At 44.4% G+C, this 24,732-nt stretch overlaps 1 protein-coding gene across 1 annotated transcript in view; it reads right to left on the minus strand.

Annotated features, from left to right (window-relative positions):
- Positions 1-24,732, minus strand: part of LOC121293652 (ras-related protein Rab-37-like) — a 63,144-nt gene that overhangs the window by 37,191 nt on the left and 1,221 nt on the right. The window lies entirely within an intron of this gene.

Here is a 24,732-nt window from a genome sequence, read left to right on the forward strand (position 1 = left end):
AATTTAACTACATCTTTATGCACCCCAGGCCAATAGAAATGTTTTTATATTTTTGCCAGAGTCTTTCTAATTCCTAAATGAACCCCTATCAGAATTTCATGAGCTACTCTCAGTATCTCATTTCTATCCCAGATGTTATAAATATCTGATGCACTTCCATCCATTTATCAACAGCTGAAATCTGGTATGGCCTCCACTTCCACATTAACACATTACTTTTAAGGCCTGCTTTATTCATAGATCCTTTTGTTGTAACCCTACCAACTTCCGCGAGCTAAACACTTCAGCTTCATTCTGCTCCATTCTCTTTCCCTGAATGATCTTATCAAAGATAGGATCAGCTAATTGAACTTCAGCACCTTTCCCCTGCCTTTTAACTTCCTCCTCTTCCTGTTCCAACCTGTGAGCTTGTGATCTTATTACTACACAATCTAGAAACAATCCAGGATGCTCTTCCTACAAACCTCTGTTGAATGCACCTCTGCAGTCTGCTTGACAACTGTAGGCATCACCCACATCTGTGACCCAGCTACACCATTACCTAAAATAAATTGAACTTCTGCAATGGGCAATTTTTCCACTACTCCAACAATCACCTCATATGTTTTCCTCTTACTCTTTAAATTTATGTTCCATTATGGAATAGGTTTAGCATTTCCATGAATCCCACTTTTCATCTTTTCATGCAGTACTCTCTGTGAACAAGAGATATCACTATTCCATAACATTAAGGATTGACTAGCCCCGTGTCTCTTAAAATTTTAATATCTTTGCCTATTTCACTCTGTACACATGGAAAGATTTCCCATCACATACAAAGTCTTTAAACACTGCAGCCTGCTCTTCAGAACCCCCTTAGGTAAACTGTGAACACATTCCCACTTCTTTACCTATCACTGATTCTTCCTGTTTTACCTGTACACAAAGCACTGGTTTTTCCTGTGCCTCGACCTCAGAACCCATGGTACTCTTATTTCCAGAACTTTCCTGCATTCTAATCACTGCAATAGATTTTCCCTGTAACCTCCAACACATTGACTTTGTGAGGCCAACCTTATTACAATGAAATCACCTCAATTTTCAAGTGTCACTTCTACCTTCAGCACTTTCCTTTTTCGTTTGAAAAAACTTCCTGAGAATTTCCAACTACTCCTTTTCTCTGACTGCCTACCTTCCTTTCATCTTCCCACTTTCCATCCTTCTCTGGTTTAATGGATTTGGATCTATGAACTAACTCATAACTACCAGCTATCTCTGCTGCTTCTCTTGCCATTTTAACCCTCTGTTCCTCGACATGAGCTTGCACTATCAAAGGAGGTGAATCTTTAAATTCTTCCAAAAGAATTACTTTTCTAAGAGCTACGTATGTTTTCTCTACCTTTAATGCCCAGTCAAAATTACTTTGTTTTACTCTCTCAAAATCATTATAAGTTTGGCCAAGCTGTTTCCTTATGTTCCTAAATTTTTGCCTGTATGCCTCAGGGACAAACTCAAAGTAGCCTTATTTACTGCGTCATAATCCACTGACAGAAAACTTCTTCTAACAGCACAGCATAAACCTCATCAGCTCTATCCACTAACGCAAGCTGTAAAAGCAATGTTCAGATTTCCTGTGGCCATTTCATCTGTTTAGCTATCTTCTTAAACAAGATAAAGAATGCCTCTACGTCACTTTCTTCAAACTTTGGAAGTTTGCACAAATTTAAACATCTTCCCACTGGGCTTTAGACTGGAAGTGGTTGCTTCCACATCAGAACTTTCTTCAGCATCTGAGATCTCTATTTTAACTTCCAGCTTTCTAAGCTGATATTCTCTCTCTCTCCTTTTCTCTTTCCTCCCTTGCTAATTTCTCCACTTCCAATTTCCTTTCCTGTTTTCTTTCTCTTTCCTTACTTTCTGCTTGCTCCCATTAGAATGCCCTTTCTCTCTCCTTTTCTTTTGCCTCTAGTTCAAGATTTTTCATTTCCTTTGTTTGTTCATGTTCAAGCTTCTTCATTTGTAACTTAAGTCTCACTACTTCCAGCTGTGATTCACCAGTTTCAGGTATCCCTTTCAACTTCAAATGCTGTGCTATCACTCCTTTGCATTCTTTGCCCCTACAGTTAGCCTCAACTGCAACTTGTCCAACATTTTTGTTGACTTATCCTTAGATATATTTTGTAACCCAATCAGAGTTACATCTTCTCCTTCCAGACAAGATTTAGCCATGAATAAAGCTATTTTTGCAGTTTCACCACTTTAAAATCCCTCACACCAACTCCTGAGTTGATTGCGCTTCTCGTACTCATAGCCTTAAGATTCACCAACTCCAAATCAACAAGGAACTTCAAATATCCCACAAAGAGCCCCCATTTTTGTTATGACATGGCAGATGATGTGTGCCAGATGGGCCAAATCCATAAGGGAAACTTGGCAACACTATCATGATGGTTTTGCCATTTGTATTGATTATGAGAAGGTGTGTGCACTGAATTCAGAAGTAATGAGACCACCAAGACCTTTAGAGATTAAAAATTAAATTAAAATATTAATTAACAAAATAAAAAATTTCAAGCACATTCATAAGATTACAATCATTTAATACTATACCAACTCCTAAAATTTCAAATTAACCTGAGTCCCAGTTACACACCCCCTTTAAGGCAACAGTCCAAAATAGATTTTAGATTTAAAAAACAAGCAAGTTAACACAATGCCCATTTGACAGTGAAATTCCAAATGGCTTTCTCCAGTTTTAGTTATTGGGCACAACAGACTTATGCACAAATAGCTGGAGGCTTCTTCAAGGCTGTTTCACACACTCCTGTTAAATCTTACATGGTCCCTAACATAACCTCTCGTTCACCTTTATATATGCTTCTCTCTCTTTAATATGTATATTCCATTGTTCCATATACTTTGGAACTGTACCTTTCCCATAATATAAAAACTTTCATGTTGCCAATATTGTCAGTAACCTTTGGGAAAAATAAACACACTGCTTAGTCTTGCTTATCTGGCTAGTTGTAAACATACAAACATCGGTTTGAAATCCAACTACTTCACTTATCTAACAATGCAAATTCCCTTCATATCTTACATGCTAAGGCAGCATCCATGTTTACTTATTAGGATTTCAAGTACATTTCTACACCTAGCTTCTTTTGACAGTTTCAAACTTGCAGTGCACCTGACTCCAAATGTAATTAAATCACACAGGCAGAACCATCTACACCCACACCCATAAACCTATTTTATAACAAACCAGAATAATATTATGAAAATTATTGTACTTTCATGACAACTTGCTTTGCAGTAGAAACATCCAAACCTCTACCAGCCAGTTGAGCCATTTTGCAAACGTTTCAAATGAGACAAAAAATGTCTTCTCTCCTCCTTCCATTCCTGTCTCTCTCTTTCATTTTCTTGGAATTCTCTTTCCTTTTCTTTTTCTTGTCTCTATCTTTCTTTTTCTTTTGCTAGGAACTCCAGCTCTAGTCTCCATTGTTCCAGCTGTGTTATGATCCCAATTGATGTTACTACTGGACAAGTCAAATCTCAGAGTGAAACCTGGCTTGATAGATCTTAACTATTATTTTTAGAATCTATAGAAGTAAGTTACCGACCAAATTCACAGCAGTCTGCTGATGAACTTTTAACAGAAAGAATAAAATAGTTATTAAACAAATTAACTATATTACAGCAGACAAAAAGGTTGGAAAGATCTCAATACAAACACAAAAATATGTTTCAAATGTTCACTATTCCTTCACCCCAGCTATATCTTTACAGACACTTACGAATTAGGAAAAAATAAAACAATTTACCATGTCTATCTTATACTCTAATATTCAGGTGCACTGTGGCCGGACACACCACACTTCAAAGTAAATGACAGATGAGGCCAAAGCAGATTCTATGGATTTCTCAACAACCCACCCAGCCACTTGTCATACCTTAAACCAAATGATCTCCCTGAAACTCGGTCTCTCTCATGAGGGTTTCCAATCTCCACATTTGAAGAATTTGCCTTGGACTTTTCTCTAAAAGTCTCTCCCACTTGGACAGCTTCAACAAGGATCCACCTCTAGAGTTTTAATCTCACTTTCTGAGATTCCTTCCCTTGGGTCTCCGAGTACACTCAACTTTGCCATCCAAGCACACTTCCAGATCTTCGGCTGTGCCAAGCAGAACAGCATTGTTCCAAAAGTGTATCTTTGCTCTTAGGGCCCACAGCACAGAGTCACCAACCTTCGGCTGCCCTCTTGGATCTTCTGGGGCTTCTCTTGAGCCCCCTTTGCTTCAAGTCTGCTCTTCCTAGCTCTTTCTTTAACCTGAGGTCTTTTTCCTTGCTGCCTTCTCTCAACTTTCTGATCTCTGTCCTTGCTCTTTACCTTAGACCTTTTTCTGGGACCTGTTTCCGTCCCACTCCCTTGTTTGGGATCTTCTTCTTTGTGTGGGAGCTCCTGGCCACCTCCTGCCTTGTTTCCTGGGACATGTTTTCTGCAATGGGCTCCTCTTCATGTCACCTGAACTGCTTTTTGCACTATTTCACTTCTTTTCCTCTTTTTTACTTCTGCGCAAGTGCGCAGGGCTGGTTCCCGGCCTAAAGAATGCCAAGAAAAACTATCTGTACATGTGTGGCCCTTTCTGGGCCAGCACATGTGCAGAAGCCCCAAGGCCCACCGAGAAATGTAGTCCCTGGCCTCTGAACCCCTGATCTTCAACTGCTAATTGAGGTAAGTATCAGACTTTGCTTCCGATACATCTTTGCTATTGCTAACCTGTCCATTTCAGATTCTATGCCTGTCTCCGGTTCTTCAAGTTTAATTGTAAAACGGTGGACCACAAGTCTTCATATTTTGGGTTTCCTAGCTTTTGGGCGAATATTTCTCTCTAAATGTAAATGCCTAACTATACATCTTCACTCTTTTCACTCATTTAAGACAGAGATAAGGAGAAATTTTTCTTCTCTCAGAGGGTTGTGAGTCTTTGGAACTCTCTTTCTCAAAAGGTGTTGGGAGGAGAGTCTTTGAATATTTTTAAGGCAGAGCTAAATAGATTCTTGATTATACAGGGCATTGGTGAGATCACATCTGGAGTACTGGGTATAGTACTAGTCTCCTTATTTAAAGAAAGATGTAAAGGCTTTTGAAGTAGTTCAGAGAAGGTTTACTAGACTAATACCAGGAATGGACAGGTTGTCTTATGAGGAAAGGCTGGACAGGTTAGGCTTGTATCCACCGGAACTTAGAAGAGTAAGAGGTGACTTAATTGAAACCTTAAGGATCCTGAGGGGTCTCGACAGGGTGGATGTGGAGATGATGTTTCCTCTTGTGGGAAAATCTAGAACTAGGGGTCACTGTTTAAAAATAAGGAGTTGCTCGTTCAAGACAGAGATGAGGAGAATTTTTTTTCTTTCAGAGGGTAGTGAGTCTTTGGAACTGTCTTCCTCAAAGTTGGTTCTGTGTTCACAAAGGAGGACACTAATGACATATCAGAAATGTTGGGGAACACAGGGTTTAGTGAGACGGAGGAACTGAAAGAAATCAGTATTAGTAGGGAAACGGTGTTGGGGAAATTTATGGGATTGAAGGCTGATAAATTCCCGGGGCCTGATAATCTACATCCCAGAGTACTTAAGGAAATGGCCCGAGAAATAACGGATGCATTGGTGGTCATCTTCTGAGAATCTATAGACTCTGGAACAGTTCCTACAGATTGGAGGGTAGCTAATGTAACCCCACTATTTAAAAAGGGAGGCAGAGAGAAAACAGGGAATTATAGACCAGTCAGCCTGACATCGGTAGTGGGGAACATTGTAGCATCCATTATAAAAGATTTATTAGCTGAGCACATGGAAAACAGTGGCAGAATTGGACAGAGTCAGCATGGATTTATGAAAGGGAAATCATGCTTGACAAATCTACTGGAATTTTTCGAGGATGTAACTAGTAGAGTTGATGAAGTGGAGCCAGTGGATGTGGTTTATTTGGACTTTCAGAAGTCTTTCGACAAAGTCCCATATAAGAGATTAGCGTGTAAAATTAAAGCACATGGGATTGGGGGTAGTGTATTGAGATGGATAGAAAACTGGTTGGGAGACAGGAAACAAAGATTAGGAATAAACGGGTCTTTTTCCGAATGGCAGGCAGTGATAAGTGGGTTACCTCAAGGATCGGTGCTGGGACCCTAGTTATTCACAATATGTATTAATGATTTAGATGAGGGAATTAAATGTAATATCTCCAAATTTGCAGATGACACAAAGCTGGGTGGGAGGGTGAGCTGTGAGGAGGATGCAGAGATGCTTCAGTGTGATTTGGACAAGATGAGTGAGTGGACAAATGCATGGCAGATGTATAATGTGGATAAATGTGAGGTTATCCATTTTGGTAGCAAAAACAGGAAGGCAGATTATTATCTGAATGGCTATAAATTGAGAGAGGGGAATATGCAACGAGACCTGGGTGTCCTTGTACACCAGTCGCTGAAGGTAAGCATGCAGGTGCAGCAGGTGGTAAAGAAGGCAAATGGTATGTTGGTCTTCATAGCCAGAGGATTCGAGTACAGGAACAGGGATGTCTTGCTGCAATTGTACAGGGCCTTGGTGAGACCACAGCTGGAATATTGTATGCAGTTTTGGTCTCCTTATCTGAGGAAGGATGTTCTTGCTATAGCGGGAGTGCAGCAAAAGTTTATCTGACTGATTCCTGGGATGATGGGACTGACATATGAGGAGAGATTGAGTCGAGTAGGATTATATTCGCTGGAGCTCAGAAGAATGAGGGGGGATCTCATAGAAGTCTATAAAATTCTAACAGGACTAGACAGGGTTGATGCAGAAAGGATGTTCCTGATGGTGGGGGAGTCCAGAACCAGGGGTCACAGTCTGAGGATATGGGGTGGACCATTTAGGACTGAGATGAGGAGAAATTTCTTCACCCAGAGAGTGGGGAGCCTGTGGAATTTGTTACCACAGAAAGTAGTTGAGACCAAAACATTGTATGTTTTCAAGAAAGAACTTCTGGGGCAAAAGGGATCAAAGGGTATGGGAAGAAAGCGGGAGCAGGCTGTTGAGTTGGATGGTCAGCCACGATCATAATGAATGGTGGAGCAGGCTCGAAGGGCCGAATGGCCTATTCCTGCCCCTAGTTTCTATGTTTAAAAGAGGCAGTGGAAGCAGAGTTTTTGAATTCTTTTAAGGCAGAGCTTAGATTATTGATTAACAAGAGGGTGAAAGTTTATCAGGGGTAGGTAGGAATGTGGGGTTGAGGTTACATTCAGATCAGCCATGATCTTATTGAATGGCAGAGCAGGCTTGAGGGGCCAAGTGGCCTACTCCTGCTCATAATTTGCATATTCATATGTAAAATTCCTGCTATATTCCTTAACTCTTCAATGGATAGGGTCGTAAAAGCTAATTTACTCTGTTTTAGAAAGGGACTGAACTCGAAAGTGGACATTTTAAGTACTCTAATATTGCAGATCACAAGAAAGCCTGTTTTCATGAAAAGGTGCTTCTAATCCACCAGCTGGAAACCCGAATTGAACTTTTTAAAACAGAGACTAAAGATGACTTGAACTTGCAGCCAAAGTTGGCTTCCAAATTTGCATCACTGTAACAATCTATTCCACTGTTCCAATCTATTGAGATAGAGACACCATGTCTGCCTAGACCCATCAAGGTTAATGACCAGGGAATATGAGTGAACCACATACCCTTACCTATTAGCAAGGCATCAAGGCATTCAACTGAGGTATTCAACTGGTGGAGATGAGCCATTAAACCTAATTGTTTTGACAATGGGAGCCTAGCTCAGAGTGGGTTCCCAGACATTAACTCATCAATCCTCAATGGGGATTCTTTAAACCCAATCACACGAACAACGGGACTCTGAATGAGAGGAAAATTTACATACATGAACTGATTACATTACAATGGAGAATACACAAGTAATGATTAAGTTTGAATCACTAGATGACTTAAGTGACAGGCCCACCTTTTGTGTGTTTAAACATCTGCTTTCTCTGCAGCAAGGGGACAAGCAGCTGAGACACTGACGAGAGAAGACCCAAGTGGGGTCCCTCATTCTCCCTCTCTCTCCAATCTACCTTGCAGGCTTCAATCCTCCCTGTTTGCTGACTGTGGCCACCCAGGAACACCCCTGCTGGAGATAGACACTTCTTGAAGGAAATCAGCACCACACTACTGCCTCGAGAAGGACAGCCAAATCAGCCAGCTACATCTTTAAATCGTATTCACAAGGGAAACAGCAGGAGTGCTGAAGCCAGTCTAGTCACCAAACTATGAACCATATACCTCTTCTATTTTACTGGACTCTAATTCAATTAATCTATCTTTCTGCACTCTAATCTATTCATGTTGTGTGTGAACTTCAAGTGTTAAGTGCAATAAAGATAACCTCTTTCTTTGTTAAAATCAAGAACACCTGTCCGATTGCTTTTTCTATGATCACAGCATGTGAACAAGTTAAATGCTCACTGAATTGGCAAGTATATTCTTTTCACAAAAACCCTGTTACTGTTAGACTAGGAGAGGGAAATGAGGAGAGCCATTTGACCACTCCTCACTTGATTGTTACAGGTGTTTGGGGGTTTGCCCAGGATCGAACCCACAGAAAAATGAGAAAGTGTCAATGGGAAATCAAACTGAGCTCTAGAAGTAATTTAAAAAAAAACTTCAATTCAGATTTTCTTGCGATTTTCAGTGATAGAGTACTAAAAAGGTCCACACTCAAGGCCAGTGCCTACCTAGAACAGAATGAGGTAACTTGGGACAGTTTAAAAGCCTGGTCCATTGAAGAGTTAAAGAGTATAGCTAGGCATTGAGACATAAAGATCCAACTGAAAGCTAGGAAATCTGAAATTCTAAAACTTGTGGCCAACCATTTTGAAATTGAACAGGAGACAGGCATAGAAGCTGAAATGTACAAGTTAACATTTGCAAAAATGCAGCTGGAGCAGTGCAAACCAGAGTTAGAATTCCAGGAATGGAAAGAGGGCAGAGAAATCTAGAAAGGTAAGACAGGCAGGGCTTTCCTATAGGAGAGGCAGGGAAGAGAATTAAAGCAGCTTAAACCAAATAGGAAGTGATCCATTGTATCCAGTGAAGGCACCTCTAGTAAGGGAACTGCACCTAGCTCAGGACTGAGTGATGAGCTCTTAAGCATGGCTGAAGTTAGCATTTCAAACCTAGCTTCTTGTTGGTGACTCAAAGCTTCCAGATCAGCTTTTTCAATTCAATTAAATCCTACACACACACATACACATAGTGAAACTATTCAGACCCCAATATTAACTCACCTTTATAATAAATCACAATAAAGAATCCTATGAGAATTATTATGTTTTCATGACACACAGGTGAGAGATGCTGAGATCAGGAGTGAAGCATGAAAACCTGTGTGTTTCCATTACAACAGGTCACCTCTGGGTTGACTGCTGGAAATTATGGGGGAAAATCCCCATAAATGTACCACTGTGAGTGCAGAAGAATTTAACAATATCCCTGAGAGTTACCAGAGTTTTATTTTTAAGGGAGAACTGACCCCATACCCCTTGAGTGAGGCGAGTAAACCCTTAGGCACACTTAGGGATACAGGGGCCACACTGTAAAAGGCATTACCTTTCCACCAGAGGGCATACTGAATACCAAAATAGTAGTGAATGGATCGGGGGAAGATATATATCCATATCTTTGTATCAGGTGCACCTGGAGTGCAACCTTAGACCTTGCCCTCAGTAGTGAATCAGCGGGGCGAAGATGGTAACTTCCACAGTGGTCTTAGACCCTACTGGTCTTCGGCCCAATAGGCCATATGAGATCAGGGAGACAAAGCAGTTCCAGGAGAAGGTCCCTGGCATTTTCCTGGTCTGTGTGGTGACCCAGTCCATGGCCACAAAAGCTCTGTCAGAGGATCCGAACCAGCACCTGAACACGCTGTCAGTTATCTTAAACCTTCTTCAGAGATTTAGATGAGCCAAAGGAAGTATTAAGCAGGTCTTCCTTGGTTGAATTTCAGCAAGTGTTTAAAAAGTTGGAACAGACTATCTAAACTGAAGCTGAAGTAGAGGGAGTTCTGGAGTATTACGATGTAAAAAATGAGGTGCTGATGAGGAAGTGGAGACTTCCTCACAGGTTTGCAGATGAAAATAGACAGTGTTCCACCAGATAGTGGTGCCGCTGAGGTACAGTTGAGAGATACTGAGGATAGCCCAGGAAATTCCAATGGCTGGACATGTCGGTGTTTGAAAATGCCAAGCATGCATAAGCCAGCATTATTCCTGGCCACACCTCCACAGGGATGTGTTGGAGTCCTGTAAAATGTGCCACATTTTTGCCAGGTTGTGGGGAAACCCCAACCTGCAAAAAACCTGCCCCCTTGATTTTAATGCCAGCTTTTGGGGAGCCATTTAGCAGAGTGTTGGTGGATTGTGTGGGTCTCCTGCCAAAAACAAAAGGGGGTTACCATTATCTTCTCACCATTGTGGATGTGGCTACCTGATTTACAGAGGCAATCCCCCTAAGAACTTTCTCTGCCAAGGTATTGGTGGAGGGCTAACCCAATCCTTTACCATGAGAGCTGCTTCTGAGATCCAGTCGCATCAGTGCACGGATTTTATATCAGTATTTTTCAAAAGGTCATGTGTAATCTGGGCATAACACAGCTAACACATGTCCACCCACTGTCACAAGGGCCTTTGGAAAGGTACCACCAGATCCTAAAGACCATAGCATACTGCTATGAGTACCTCATGACTGGGACAAAGGGCTGGGATTCCTCCTGTTTGTTACGAGGGACTCATCCAATGAGTCCACTGGTTTTAGTCCCTTTGAATTAGTTTATGGACATGAGGTGAAGGCTCCTCTTAAACTAATCAAGGAGAGGTTTTTAGGACGCAGGGAGAATCATCCATGTTAGACTACATATCCGTGTTCTGTGAGCAGCTCATGAGAGCCTGTGTTTGGCTCAGGAGAACCTTGAAACCTCACAGAAAAATTATGAAGAGGCAGATAAACATGTCAAGGGCAGAACATTACAGCCAGAAGACTATGGGCAGAATTCTTCCCTCGTTGGGCTGTGCGCCCGACCTGAACAAGTGTAAATTAGTACGCGATGACATTGAGCGAGTGTCCCGACGTCATCGTACAGTCTCGCGAACTTTTGCTTGGTGGGTATGCTTGGGTGCTGGAGCGGCACCCGCCATTAATTAATAGGCCACTTAAGGCCCTTAACAATGCAATTGTCTGAGATCTTTCATTGCCTGTACGATTTTCTGCTCATCGTGGGGCAAAATTGGCAGGCGGCTAGCTGACATTTCCTCAAGCCTCATCCAAGGGCAGGATAAAAAGGGTGAGCAGCATTGCTAGTGTGAATAGTGAGGAATTTTGGAGATAGTTTGCAACTGGTTGCTTATTGGTTCTTGGCAACTTCATCTCTGTTCAGGGCTTCATTCTTCGCATTTCCAGGCTTCATTTCCAGGCTTCATTTTCAGGATTCATTGCTGTCTGTCAGGCCCCCGGAGGATTCAGACCATGTGGACCCCTCCAGGTATCAGACAGCCTCCTGTAACCCTGATAATGGGGATTGTGATCTCCGCTGGAGTCACCTCCTCTGAGGAGGAAGAGGAGGGCAGAAGGGACAGGAGACCACGTGTCCCTATGTAGCTTCCAGGGGAGGGACCTGTGGGAGGAGAGGAGCAGGCACAAGGGACGCAGGACCAGCAGGAAGTCCAAGGCAGAAGGGGCTGCAGAAGATGCCACAATCCTGCTGCCAGGGTTTACTGGCAGCGATGCAGCTACCTCAATATGTCTGAGGTGCAATGCCGAAGGAGGCTTCACCTCTCAAGGAAGACAGTGACCACCATTTGCCAGATGATTGAGCCTGAGATCAGCTCTGACTGTGTAGGTGGACACCCCATGCCAGTGGCTCTGAAGATCACAGTGACCCTCAACTTCTATGCCTCCGGCTCTTTCCAGGGGTCAGTGGGGGTTCTCTGTGGATTCTCCCAATCAGCTGTCCACAGTTGTGTCAAGCTGGTGACAGAAGCTCTGTTCAGGTGGCTACTGAACTTTATTCTTTACCGTACAGACAAGGCCAGCCAGGCTGAACGTCCAGGGTGCTGTCTACTGCACACATGATGCCATCAAGGTGCCAGTGGGTCAACTGGGTGCCTTCGTCAACAGGAAGGGATTTTACTCCATGAACGTGCAGATTCTGCAAGTCTGTGCAAGGTATCCAGGCAGCTCCCATGATGCCTACATCCTGAGGCACTCCCAGGTGTCGAGGCTCTTCAGTGCTCCAGCCTGGCTGGATGGATGGCTGCTGGGTGACAGGGGCTATCCATTGAAGAGGTGGTTCATGACGCCTCTCCGGCACTCAAGAACAGAGGCAGAGACGCATTACAATATGAGTCTTGGCTCCACCAGGACGGTGGTAAAGAGGACTATAGGTCTTCTCAAGATGCACTTCCAATGCACTGGACCGTTTGGGGGGGGAGGCACTACAATACCCCCCAGAGCAGGTGTCACTGATCGTAGTTACATGCTGCACTCTCCACACTCTGGCAATGGCAAGGGGGGACCCATTGGAGGAAGAGGATCTTGACCCAACTGCACAGGCCACAGAGGATGAGTCCAGTGGTGAGTCAGAAGAGGAGCACAATGAGGAGAATGCTGAGGGTGTGGAGCCAGACCTCGGTAACCTGCAGGGAGGCAGGGACACCAGGGACGTCTTGATCCAACGCCCCTTCAGCTAGGCTACTAAAGGTCAGCTTCAAACACATGCCAGGGCTACTGCCTCCATTCTGGATGTCTGAAATGACCCTTTCATTTGAACACAAAGAACACTCAGTGCCTATGCAATAAAGTTCAGAGTCACCTACGTCCAGCATGATACACTAGCATTCCCCATACCAATGAAATAAAAAGGTGAAGCATACTCAGGCCATGCCGATAAAAACACAATTTATGTAATTCTGACAATTCAATAATCTTAACAGAAATGTTTCTGGTATTCAACATCGGACCAATAGGCATAAAGTAAACAAAGATGAACATAAAATCACCCGTGACCTGTCCCTCTTGCGCTCATGGTGCCTTTAACATACGTTTGCGAGTGCCACGTCTAGGTTCTCCCCCCTCGCTGGCACCGACATTGCAGACAGCCTACTGACCCTGCTGTCTTGTTGGCCTTGATGACCTCGGCAGGCATCCTCTGGCCAGTGGAGCTTGTGCTGGCCCCACCTGGGAGGAGCGGCCAGTGGCACGGCTGAAATCTCCCCAGTCACCACAGCCTCATCAGATGCCACGGTCACTGGCAGAGGGGTGGAGGAGCTGCTGCCATCATCTGGAGCGCTCTGAGAGGAGCCCGCAGAGATGACAAGCAGCTCGTGCACCAATGTAATGTCGCTGTGGACTTCCCTGCTCAACACTGACGGACAGGCACCTAGCTGGGGTACAGGGGTACATATCCATCTCCCACACAGACGTTGACCACCTGAGGTCAGTGCCTGTGTGAGGTCTTGTAGGTCCGAGCACAAGCCCAGAGACTCCTCATTCTGTCCATGGAGCTGCCTCTCCATGAGAGTCGCCACTCTCTCTATGGAGAAGCAGGAGGCAGTGCACTTGCCCATGATGGTCAGTGCAGTGCTCATGCTCTGTATGGACTCCTCTATCATGGAGACCATGGCATGCAGATTCTCATGGATCTCCGCCAGGTCCTCCTGCACATCTTGCAGGACATCTGTCGCATAATGGACGACTCCAGAGGCTCATCATCAGCCTTCGACTGCGCATCACCCTGCTCCCCAGCACTTCTCCGACTGCTGGCGCCCTGGCCACTCTCTGCCTCCGCCTGCTCCTCAAGCGAGTGTGAAGTGCCCTCACCAATGTGCACCGAGGTACTAGACACTAAACTAATGTCCACCGAGGTGCTGGTATCTGTGCTGTTGCCTGCTTCAGAGAGCGGGTGTGACACAGGTGTTTGGGGAGCATGGTGATCCTCTGGTGTCAGGGGTGGCCCTTCGGGGTCTGTGGGTGGGACGCCTGCTGGTGAACCTAAAAGGGAGAAGAAGGACATGTCGTTAGTTAAAGTCATCACACTGTCACTGAGCATGCCAGGCTCCCAGGTAAGACAATGGAGATCTGCATCATGGTGCCATCGTCTTTCAATGATCAACGGCCCGGTTTGAGTCTCACATCAATGAGGAGACTACTCTAGAATGGTTGCACAATCCGAAGCTCTCACATCTGTGCACTGCACTCTTACCTTTGTCTGGCACCCTCGCCTCTCCAGGCCCAGTTGCACGGGGAGCGTGCCAGCTCTCCAGCTCCAGGGCATCCTGCTTGAACCTGGTGAGTAGCAGCAGGTTGGGTGGGCCTCTGCCTGCCCGTGACCTCTCCAATTGGTTATGGCTTGTCTTCTCCTGAAAGGACAGAGGAGCATTGATTAGTCCACTCTCTACCTGCAGCACCATTGCAGCCTGGCCAACCCCAGCTGAGGAACACCTCACAGGGCACATCTGAGTTGTGGCCCTCAAGCTGCAAGGGACTCAGCCCAAGCAGCCAGGGGGCACCCCTTGGCCAGCTCCAGCGTCATTGACAGTTGGCACTCAGATTCTAGTGCCCCTGAGATCCACGGGGGGGTAGGGGGCTGCCACACCTTAACACTTCTGCACACTGACCGATGCTAACATGATACTCACCCTTCCTGAGCACAGCAGGACATTGAAGTGCTCCCTCTACTGTACCCATGTGCACCGCACCACATTACGGCTGCTGACCAGTGCTGCCATTTCCTCCCATGCCTTCTTGGTGAGGTGCGATGGCCTCCTCCTCCCATCCCTGGGGACAAGGGTGTCCCACCTGGCCGTCAGACGGCAAGGTACTTTTGGAAAAGGTGGGGGGCTGAGTGCCCACCCGACCTACCCTCCTGCCTGGTGTTTGCTGCCGCACTTGAATGCAGTGTCTGAATGGCAGCCAGACGTCCTTCCCTAGCAGCCTTTCTGGGCCTGCCTGGGCCTTCTTTACACCGGCCGTAGGGTTGCCATTGAACCCGACGGTTAACAGGCCCCTGCCTATGCTTGGCCCTTAATGGCCAGTGATGAGCTGCGTTTCAAGCTGGGCAGCCTTAATTCACCCACCAGCATGAAATCGCGGTCAGGGCCCGATCGCAGGCAACAGTTGGTTTTGCAGCTGCTCCCAGGCCTGCCCACCACACCTGCCCGACAAGAGCAAAATCTAGCCCTATGTGTTAGTGCTACTACCAAAATAGGGTGAACTGCTGAAAGCCTGGTTCAGAGGCACCTACAGTGTAGTAAAGACCGATTGGCAAGGTCAATTATTTGATTGATACCCCAGACTGTAGGTAAAAGCAAAGGCTGTGACATGTCAATATGTTAAAGCAGTATCATAGCTGAGAAGGATACAAACAGGCACAGAGCTGTCAGGCAGACAGGACAGAGGAGGGTGAAATAGACAGTGGGGATGAGTTAGAAGGTAAAAAAGACAGTGAGGGTGAGTAAGAGGGTGCAATAGACAGTGAGGACGATTTAGAGTGTGAACTAGACAGTGAGGATGGGTTAGAGGGTGAAATAGACATTGAGGATGAGTTAGAGGGTGAAATAGACATTGAGGATGAGTTAGAGGGTGAAATAGACAGTGAGGATGAGTTAGAGGGTGAAATAGACAGTGAGGACGAATTAGAGGGTGAAATAGATGGTGAAGATGAGTTAGAGGGTGAAATAGACATTGAGGATGAGTTAGAGGGTGAAATAGTGAGGATGAGTTAGAGGGTGAAATAGACGGTGAGGACGAGTTAGAGGATGAAATAGACATTGAGGATGAGTTAGAGGGTGAAATAGATGGTGAGGACGAGTTAGAGGGTGAAATAGACATTGAGGATGAGTTAGAGGGTGAAATAGACAGTGAGGATGAGTTAGAGGGTGAAATAGACAGTGAGGACGAGTTAGAGGGTGAAATGGACAGTGAGGATGAGTTAGAGGGTGAAATAGACAGTGAGGACGAGTTAGAGGGTGAAATAGACATTGAGGATGAGTTAGGTGGAGGCCTGGACAATTCCCAAATCAAAAGCCCTGTTGTCTGCTTAGCTAACACTGAAGTATTAGGGAGATTAGACACCATACTCGCTTATTTAAATGCAGAGAGGAGACCTGAGGAAGCTGCCCACAGCATTTAAAAAAGATCTATAGGGACAAACCGGGATGTTTGAGCATGGTTTTAACAGTGTAAGGTTGAGATGGGAGTGTTTGAGAATGAATGTGTTTGTATATTTTTTTAAAATTACAGCTTTATCCGTGTTCCTGTCATCACATTTCCATCTGTGTGGCATGGAAGTGTCCTAAAAATGTGCTTTATGTCAAATAATGACTTTTAATCCAATTTTTAATCCAATAAACAAATGCATTTGTTTCAAAGTGAGAAGTATAACAGGCAAGGCAGATGAGCTTAGAGCTTGGATTAGCACTTGGGAGTATGATGTTATTGGTATTACAGAGACTTGGTTGAAGGACGGACAGGATTGGCAGATGAATGTTCCAGGATTTAGATGTTTCAAGCAGGATAGAGAGGGATGTAGAAGAGGTGGGGGAGTTGCACTGCTGGTTAAGGGGAATATCACAGCTGTATGACAAGAGGACACCTCGTTGGGCTCATGCAGTGAGGCAATATGGGTAGAGCTCCAGAATAGGAAGGGTGCAGTCACAATGTTGGGGGTTTACTATAGGCCTCCCAATTGCCGGTGGGAGATTGAGGAACAGTTATGTAGGCAGATTTTGGAAAGATGTAAAAGCAATAGTGTTGTTGTGGTGGGTGATTTTAACTTTCCCTATATTGACTGGGCATCACTTAGTGCTAGGGGCTTGGATGGTACAGAATTTGTAAGGTGCATCCAGAAGGGCTTCCTGAGACAATATGTAAATAGTCCAACTAGGAAAGGGGCAATACTGGATTTGGTATTAGGGAATGAACCCGGCCAGGTGGTCGAAGTTTCAGTAGGGGAGCATTTCGGGAAAAGTGACCATAATTCAGTAAGTTTCAAGGTACTGGTGGATAAGGATAACAGGAGTCCTCGGGTTAAGGTGCTTAATTGGGGGAAGGCTAATTATAACAATATTAGGCAGGAACTGAGGAATCTAGACTGGAGGTGGGTGTTTGAGGGCAAATCAATAATTGACATGTGGGGGGCTTTCAAATGTCAGTTGATAAGAATTCAGGACTGGCATGTTCCTGCTAGGATGAAGGATAAGTATGGCAATTTTCAGGAACCTTGGATAATGAAGGATATTGTGAGATTTGTCAAAAAGAAAAGGGAAGCATTCGTAAGGGCTAGAAGTCTGGGAACAGATGAAGCCCGTGGAGAATATAAAGAAAGTGGGAAGATACTTAAGCAAGGAGTCAGGAAGGCTAAAAGGGGTCATGAAAAGTCATTGGCAACCAGGACTAAGGAAAATCCCAAGGCCTTTTATACATATGTAAAAAGCAAGAGGGTAGCCAGGGAAAGGGTAGGCCCACTCAGGGACAGAGGTGGGAATCTGTGTGTGGAGCCAGAAGAAATGGGAGGGATACTAAATGAATACTTCTCATCAGTATTCATCAAAGAGAAGGACTCAGCGGTCGATTTGTCTAGGAGTGTGTAGATAGCCTGGATCATGTTGAGATCAAAAAAGAGGTGTTAGGCATCTTGAAGAATATTAAGGTGGATAAGTCCCCAGGGCCAGATGGGATCTACCCCAGAGTATTGAGGGAGGCAAGTGAGGAGATTGCTGGGGCCTTGACAGAAATCTTTGTATCCTCACTGGCTACGGGTGAGGTCCCAGAGGACTGGAGAATGGCCAATGTTTAATGGCCATTGTTTAAGAAGGGTAGCAGGGATAATCCAGGAAATTACAGGCCGTGAGCCTTACATCAGTGGTAGGGGAATTATTGGATAAGATTCTTCGTGACAGGATTTGCTACCATTTGGAAGCAAATGGGTGCATTAGTGAGAGGCAGCATGGTTTTGTGAAGGGGAGGTCGTGTTTCAATAACTTGATCGAGTTTTTTGAGGAAGTGACAAAGCTGATCGACGATGGAAGGGCAGTGAATGTTATCAACATGGACTTCAGTAAGGGCTTTGACAAGGTCCCTCATGGCAGACTGGTACAGAAGGTAAAGTCTCACGGGATCAGAGGTGAGCTGGCAAGATGGATACAGAATTGGCTTGGTAATAGAAGACAGGGTAGCAGTGGAAGGGCGCTTTTCTGAATGGAGAGCTGTGGCTAGTGGTGTTCTGTAAGGATCAGTGCTGGGACCTTTGCTGTTTGTAGTATACATACATGATTTGGAGGAAAATGTAACTGGGCTAATTAGTAAGTTTGCAGATGACACTAAGGTGGGAGGAGTTGCAGATAGTGAAGAGGATTGTCAAAGGATACAGCAGGATCTGGATCGATTGGAGACTTGGGCAAAGTAATTGCAGACGGAGTTTAATCCAGACAAATGCGAGGTAATGCATTTTGGAAGGTCTAATACAGGTAGGAATTATATAGTAAATGGCAGAACCCTTAAGCGCATCGACAGGCAGAGGGATCTGGGTGTTTAGGTTCACAGGTCACTGAAAGCGGCAATGCAGGTGGATAAGGTAGTCAGGAAGGCATATGGCATGCTTGCCTTCATCGGCAGGGGTATTGAGTGTAATCATGCTGCAGCTGTATAGAACCTTGGTTAGGCCACTCTTGGAATATTGCATGCAATTCTGTTCGCCGTATTACTAGAAGGATATGGAGGCATTGGAGAGGGTGCAGAGGAGGTTTATCAGGATGCTGCCTGGTCTGGAGGTTATTAGCTATGAGGAGAGCTTGGAGAAATTTGGACTGTTTTCACTAGAGCGACGGAGATTGAGGGGCGACTTGATAGAAGTTTACAAAATTATGAGTGGCATGGACAGAGTAGATAGTCAGAAGCTTTTTCCCAGGGTGGAAGAGTCAATTACTAGGGGATTTAAGGTGAGAGGAGAAAACTTTAGAAGAAATATGCGGGGCACGTTTTTTACACAGAGGGTAGTGAGTGTCTGGAATTTGCTGCCAGAAGAGGTGGTGGAAGCAGGTACGATAGTGGTGTTTGACAAATACATGAATAGGATGGGAATAGAGGGATACGGACCCCAGAAGTGCAAAATGTTTTAGTTGACGGGCAATATGATCGGCACAGGCTTTGAGGGCCGGAGGGCCTGTTCCAGTGCTGTACTTTTCTTTGTTCTTTGTTCTTTGTTCAATGGCTGGAAACCTGAGTTAAACTTTTTAAAACAGAGACTAAAGGTGACCTGAGCTCGCAGACAAAGAAGGCTTACCCAATTTGCAATTTTGTACCTTCTATGTTCCAATCTATTGAGATGGGGACACCATGTCTGCTGAGACCCATCAAGGACAGTGACCAGGGGAATATGAGCGAACCACATATCATGTCCCCATTAAAAAGGCATCAAGGCAATCACCTAAGGTGTTAACTAGTGGAGATGAACCACTAAACCTAATCACTTGGAGAATGGAAGCCTTGCTGAGAGTGGGTTCCCTGACATGAAATCATCAAGTTACCATGGAAGTACGCTCTGAACACAATCATTTGAACACTGGACTCTGACTGAGAGGGGGGATTCCCAGACAAGGGAGAATAGGCTAGTAGCAGCTATGTTTGAATCACCGAATGGTGGTCATGTGACAGGCCCACTTTTTGTGTGCTTTCTCTGCAGTGAGGACAAGCAACTGAGATGCTGATGAGGGAAGACCAAAGTGATGTCATTCCTTCCTCCATCTCTCCAACCTACCTTGCAAGCCTGATTTTAAACCCTGATTGCTGACTGTGACCACCCAGGGACACCCTGCTGCAGGCAGAGACTTCTTAAAGGGAATCAACCATGTGCTACTGTCTCCAGGAGAACAGCCAAATCAGCCGACATCTTTAAATCACAGCTATGAAGGAAATAGCAGGAGCACTGAGTACATCCTGAAGCTGGCCAAGTCACCAAACTATGGACCATATAACCTCTTCTATTTCACTGGACTCTAATCTGATTAATCTCTCTTTCCCCATTCTAATGTGTGTGTGTGTGTGTGTGTGTGTGTGTTTGTGTGTGTGTGAACTTCAAGTGCATATGTGCAAAAGTCAGAACATATTTTATTATTTTACTTATACTAGGTTAAGAACAATAGAGCTAACCTCTTTCTTTGTTAAACTCAAGAAAACTCATCTGGTTGGTTCTTTTATGTTCACAGCATGTGAACAGTTAAAGACTCACTGAATTGGCAAGTATATCTTTTCCACAAAAGCCCTGTTGCAGTCCAACTAGGAGAGGGTAAACAGGGGCGTCATTCGGCCCCTGCTCATAGCACTATAAGCAAGTTTTTAAATATCCTTCTCGGGATCAATTTAGTTTACTGCTTCCAAGTTCTCTGTTGTCTTTGGGTTTGATCACAGACGCAGACCCCAAATTTCTGTTATGATCAGGTCAGGGGGAGTCAAATGGCTCCCCTCTTTTCCTCCTCCTCGTTAGACTGCAACAGCTTGTTTTTTAAATAAATGGATATAGTTGCCATTTCCATGACTGTTTAACTGTTTACATGCTTTGACAATAAAGGACATGATCAGACAGGTTTTCTTCTGTTTTCTTAAAAAGAAAAATGGATAGTTCTTATTGCCTTTCACCTGGCTTAAGAAAGATGACTTTCACAATAACACACACATGAAGTTCACACACACAAATAGATTCAAGAGTCAGGAGGATAGATTAAGTAATCTAGATTCCAGTAAAATTAAAGAGGTATGCAACTCTTGAAGGTTGGTGGCATGGCTGGCTTCAGGCTGTAATTAGTTGCCCTGCTGCTTTCACTGGTGCTGGGGGAGTTTAAAGATGTTGATGGATGATTCATCTGTTTTTCTGGACACAGCAACACTGGGTTGAGTTCCTTTTAAAATCTCTGTCTGTGGCCTCTGTGTCAGCAAACAGTGTTCAAAATTTTCAAGTTGGATGGAATGAGAGAGAGACTCAAGGCCTTGTTCCTTCAGCATCTCAGTTGCTTGTCGTGTTCTACAGAGAAAGCAGATAGTTAAACACACAAAGGGTTGGCTTGCCACATGACCTGCTCTCTCCAACTGCCAGTGACCCATCTATGGTTATGGCTAGTGTATTCCAGATACTTTGATGAGATGATGGCTAGGAATTCCTCCCTCAGTCAGGACCCCATTGACAAAGTGATTATGTATAAAGGTTTGTCTTCACCCAGTTGAGCACCCAAATGATTGTCTGAATGCTTTGCTAATGGGATAGGAGAGGCCATCATTCATTCTCTTTCAAGGCCATTTGTTCCTGGTGCGGCTTTGCAGAAAGGCTTTGGAATGCCAAAGGCACAGTGATACAGATATGCAGACATCTTTGACTGTGATCCCAAGTCTTTGCAATGTGGCTTTTGTCTTTAAAAAAGAATCAATTAGGGGTTTCTGGCCAGTAAACCCAAAAATTATTTTTGATGAGATGGCATGGTTTCACAACAAACTTATGGATCTCTGACTCATTTTTAATGTTGGCGCTGGAATTATATCTTCAGTCCTTTTACTCTAGTCTTTCATCTGTTGTTTTCTTACTTTGAGTACAATTCTTAATCTTCCTGTTCGATAACATCAGCTTCTGTTTCCACATCTATCATATGCGGACTCGAGGATTTCTAGACTCCTGAACTAACTTCATATCTACCACACCCACAACCTGGGGCATAGTTGCAACCTGGAGCTTTACCATGACCTGGTTTCTTCTACTCCTGCATGTCATTTGGATGTGACCGATTTTTCCACAGGTATAGCAAAATGCCTGGAAATGGAGGCATTTAAATGGTTGGTGGCTACTATAGCAATTTTAACATCTAAATTTCTGACTCTGAGACTGTGAATTTGGCTTCCGTGGCCTGGATCCTGCTGAAATCCGGAGGACATCCCTGCCTACCATGAACAGAACTCCCTTGCAATTTGCAACTCTCTCTTTTTGCTATTTCCATGGCTGTGGCCTCATTGTGGGCCTCCTTCCACATCGGTTTACTGTACCTGCTCAAAAGCTTGGCCTGGATTTCGTTGTTCTTCAGGCCAAACTGGTCTCCTAGGTTGATTTCTAAGTTCACACCATACCTATAATAATGAAGTTTTCTTTAACTCGACAACGTAATCGGCAACAGTCTTACCTGGCAACTGCTTCCTTTGATGGAACATTGCAATGAGTGCAATTTCATTCTTATTTGTGCCATAACGAGTCCAGAATTTCATGAATTTCATAATTGACCATACTGGGGTCTCTCATACAATATTGCATTTGGCCCCATTGTGATGAGGACAACATTTATCCTCATCTCCTATATTATTTCCTTTCAGCCAAATGTGTAATCTTTGTTTGTAATTACACCACACCTCTTTGTTAGAATTAAATTCCCTCATTGTCTCCAAATATGCCTTCAGTGCCATTTTCTGACTCACTGAGTTGTACCTGAACATGACACACACACATGTAGCAATCTTTTGAATCGCTGAACTTCCTCAAAATCAACTTTAGAACTTTCAAAAAATGTGTCATGAATTCTTCAGTCCTCATTTTCTCAACTGAAATGTAAAAAATTATTTTATTGCATACTCATTGCTGTTGTGTGTTGTACTGATTAAGACTAACATATTCTCAACTGCAAGCAGTCATTCTTGAATTAACTTTATTAGCAACAGAGAGGACAATATAGCAAAATGCTTAGATCTTGTAATATACTACATCGATGCCCTGGAGCTGTCGTTGAAGATTTGAGTGGGAAGTAGGGAGGAAATCTTGGAGCTATTGCTGGTTGAAGCTTTGAATGGTTGCTATAGACCCAAGTTTAGGTCTGGAATGGTTGCTAAGATAGCATATGAAACAGAGTCGTAGAGTCATAGAGTTATACAGCACAGAAGCAGGCCCTTCAGTCCATTATGACCGTGCCATGTATCAAGCACCTATCTATTCTAATCCCATTTTACAGCACTTGGCCCATAGCCCTGTATGCTATGACATTTCAAGTGCTTATTAAAATGCTTCTTAAATGTTGCAAGGTTTCCTGCCTCTACCACCCCCTCAGACAGTGTGATCCAGATTCCAACCATCCTCTGGGTGAAAAACTGTTTCCTCAAATTCCCTCTAAGCCTCCTGCCCCTAACCTTAAATCTATGCCCCCTGGTTATTGACACCTCCGCTAAGAGGAAAAGTTTATTCCTATTTACCTTTTCTATGCCCCTCATAATTTTGTGTTTCTCTATCAGGACCCTCCTCAGCCTTCCCTGCTCTAAGGAAAACAACCCTAACGTATCCAGTTTCTCTTCATAGCTGAAATGCTATGTAAGAAGTAGGAGCAGGAGCAGGCCTTTTGACTCCTTAAGCCTGCTCCATTGAACCTAGTGTGGTGGTCTGAAACAGTTGGCCAGGGCTGATGTAGAGGCCTGGTTTGCCAAGGGCGAGAATGGTGGCTATGGGCCCATGTTTAGACCTGAAATAGTTGCTGAGAGCCAGTGTGGAGACCTGGAGTGTTATATTGGAACAAATCGTCATGTTTTTTTTATTCATTCACGGGATGTGGGCTTCGCTGGCTGGGCCAGCATTTATTGCCCATCCCTAACTGCCCTTGAGAAGGTGATGGTGAGCTGCCTTCTTGAACCGCTGCAGTCATGTAGTGTAGGTACACCCACAGTGCTGTTAGGGAGGGAGCTCCATGGTTTTGACCAGTGACAGTGAAGGGACAGTGATATATTTCCAAGTCAGGGTGGTGAGTGACTTGGAGGGGAACTTGCAGGTGGTGGTGTTCCCATCTATCTGCTGTCCTTGTCCTGCTAGATGGTGGTAGTCATGCGTTTGGAAGGTGCTGTTGAAGGAGCCTAGGTGAATTCCTGCAGTGCATCTTGTAGATGGTACACACTGCTGCCATTGTGCGTCGGTGGTGAACAGAGTGAATGTTTGTGGATGTCGTTGCAATCAAGCGGGCTGCTTTGTCTTGGATGGTGCCAAGCTTCTTGAGTGTTATTGGAGCTGCAACCCATCCAGGCAAGTGGAGAGTATTCCATCACACTCCTGATTTGCACCTGATGATGCTTTGGGGAGTCAGGAGGTGAGTTACTCATCACAGGATTCCTAGCCTCTGACCTGCTCTTCTGACCACAGTATTTATATGGCTAGTCCAGTTCAGTTTCTGGTTAAGATATCTGGTCAGGATATTTATAGTGGGGGATTCAGTGATGGTGATGCCATTGAACATCAAGGGGTGATGGTTGGATTCTCTCTTCTTGGAGATGGTCATTGCCTGACACTTGTGTGGTGTGAATGTCACTTGCCACTTGTCAGCCCAAGCCTGGATATTGTCCAGGTCTTGTTGCATTTGGACATGGACTGCTTCAGTATCCGAGGAGTCATGAATGGTGCTGAAATGTTCAATCATCAGCGAACATCTGACCTTACGATGGAAGGAAGGTAATTGATGAAGCAACTGAAGATGGTTGGGCTGAGGACATCGTGTTGCATTTAAATTTTTACTGCCAAATTAATACAAGGAAAAGCTAATGAACTGTTGCTCACTAGTTGACTGACTGTGCCCTTGTTTGTTACTGCACTGCACGGCTGCTTTCTCCCTCTCCTCAGCTCACATTCCCAGAATGTAAATTGCTTAACACGTAAAATTAATAGG

The sequence above is a fragment of the Carcharodon carcharias genome, chromosome 22, assembly GCF_017639515.1.
Source record: "Carcharodon carcharias isolate sCarCar2 chromosome 22, sCarCar2.pri, whole genome shotgun sequence".
NCBI lineage: Eukaryota > Metazoa > Chordata > Chondrichthyes > Lamniformes > Lamnidae > Carcharodon > Carcharodon carcharias.